The sequence below is a fragment of the Benincasa hispida genome, chromosome 3 (assembly GCF_027475165.1).
Source record: "Benincasa hispida cultivar pf3 chromosome 3, pf3_genome.v1.1, whole genome shotgun sequence".
Lineage (NCBI taxonomy): Eukaryota > Viridiplantae > Streptophyta > Magnoliopsida > Cucurbitales > Cucurbitaceae > Benincasa > Benincasa hispida.
Window position 1 is genome coordinate 38,999,905 of NC_143480.1, and position 2,009 is coordinate 39,001,913.

The 2,009-nt window shown below is 37.1% G+C and overlaps 1 pseudogene across 1 annotated transcript; it reads left to right on the forward strand.

Annotated features, from left to right (window-relative positions):
• The first annotated feature begins 372 nt into the window (after positions 1-372).
• Positions 373-1,317, forward strand: LOC120074740 (large ribosomal subunit protein uL11z pseudogene; annotated as a pseudogene). Its single transcript, XR_016528565.1, has one exon. The product of XR_016528565.1 is annotated as a large ribosomal subunit protein uL11z pseudogene (transcript).
• The last annotated feature ends 692 nt before the right edge of the window (positions 1,318-2,009 follow it).

Genomic DNA, 2,009 nt, shown 5'->3' on the forward strand with positions numbered 1-2,009 from the left:
CATCTAATTTTCTGTTTTTGAATTTGTTTTCTGATGTTTAGATATATTAAAAATTCTAGCAAGTTAAATACAATTTTTTCTTGTTTTTTAAATCTGACCACTAATTTAGATATTTCTTACAGAAGTTGAAAACTAAAAGAAAATTGTGAAAAAAAAAGAAAAAAAAATTTAAAAATGAAAACTTATGAAAGGAGACTTAATGGCTAACTTTAACTTATAAGCCTCACACCATAACAATTTTAAAATTCTGAAAATCATTTTTTAAATTTAGACATCTAGTTAAAAAAAGAAAATCGGAAATAAATTCGAATGGGCCATCTGTGGAGAAAAGAACGAATGGGCCAGAAAAAGCCCAAAACGGAAGTGAGGGTGTAGAAGGGAGAAACGGGTAATTTCACAGCTTCCCTATCAATCTGTAAAACCCTAGCTTTTATACGTTCCTTCAAAACCTTACTCTGCCTTCGATCTCCGCCTCCGCCCGTGGCCTCTGAACTCAGAAATTCAATCCATCTAATCCCATTAATCAATTATGCCGCCCAAGTTCGATCCTTCTCAGGTTGTCGATGTTTTCGTCCGAGTCACCGGAGGTGAGGTCGGAGCGGCCAGTTCTCTCGCTCCTAAAATCGGTCCTCTAGGTCTCTCCCCGAAGAAGATCGGAGAAGACATTGCCAAGGAGACTGCCAAGGAATGGAAGGGTCTCAGAGTCACTGTCAAGCTTACTGTTCAGAATCGTCAAGCCAAGGTCTCCGTGGTTCCCTCTGCTGCTGCTTTGGTCATCAAAGCCCTCAAGGAGCCTGAGCGCGACCGCAAAAAGACCAAGAACATCAAGCACAATGGTAATATCTCGCTTGACGATGTCATTGAGATTGCTAGGGTTATGCGCCCCAGGTCTATGGCTAAGGATCTCAGTGGATCTGTGAAGGAGATTCTCGGTACTTGCGTTTCTGTTGGATGTACGGTCGACGGTAAGGACCCAAAGGATTTACAGCAGGAAATTACCGATGGAGATGTTGAAATTCCCCAGGATTGAGAGTGATTATTTTTTTTCGCATTCGAACTTACTTTGTAGTTTCAGTTTTGGATTTTTAAAGATGTTTCTTTTATTGTCTTCAAATGACTATATCTCCGGATACAAGGATTTATTTAATGTGGAAAACTTGCTTCATTTCGGGGATGGAAGCATTGTGGTTCCGTTTTGAACTGAAGTTTCGACTTTTTGTTTCTATTCATATCGTTGCATTTCCGGTTGTATTATCGAGAATAGCCCTTTGTTATTATTTCTTCTTTACAATGAACGCAGGGCATAATTTTTCTTTCTGGAGGTGTTGTCAAATTTTTGTTTGTGCATTGATCTTGAATTAGTGGTCTGGTTATAGTTATAATCAAGCATTCTTTGGATTGTTTGTAATTCGTATGAACTTAATATCTCTGCATTGGAAATAATAGATTCCAGATGAATTGGGTTCCGTGATCTGTTTGTAGACTCCTTTAAGTTGTATTCATTTTAACTATCTATAGCTGTATCTTCTTAAGTTTGGTCCTAGAACATGGCATATCATTTTATCATTTGTTCAGATGTCCATTAAGTTGTGTTGGACTGTTCAGTTAAGGTTTCATGCTGTTATAGGTTGTCCAAAATGGGTTAGAAATATTGAAGTAGAAGGTGTTTTTGGTTTTATTTCGGATAATTTTATGATAAGGATCTCTAGTCTGTTTCTACTTATCTTTGACATTTTGAATCCATCAAAACGTAACCCATTCTGTGGGTTTTTGTGTGGCCTTTATTTCCTTTTGCCAGTGAAACTGCTTGTGCATGCACTCATTAGAGAAACGTATTTCTGGATGTTACAAAAATAAGTCATTAGAAGAGATGAAAATTTAGGTACTTTTTTTCCCTATCCTGTTAGACTTGAAATTGGGATTGCTTGACATGATGGAACTGTTAAACCATGATTTAGTATTAATGTTGATTTGGCAGACATATTTGTTACTATTTTGTCCTCCTGGAA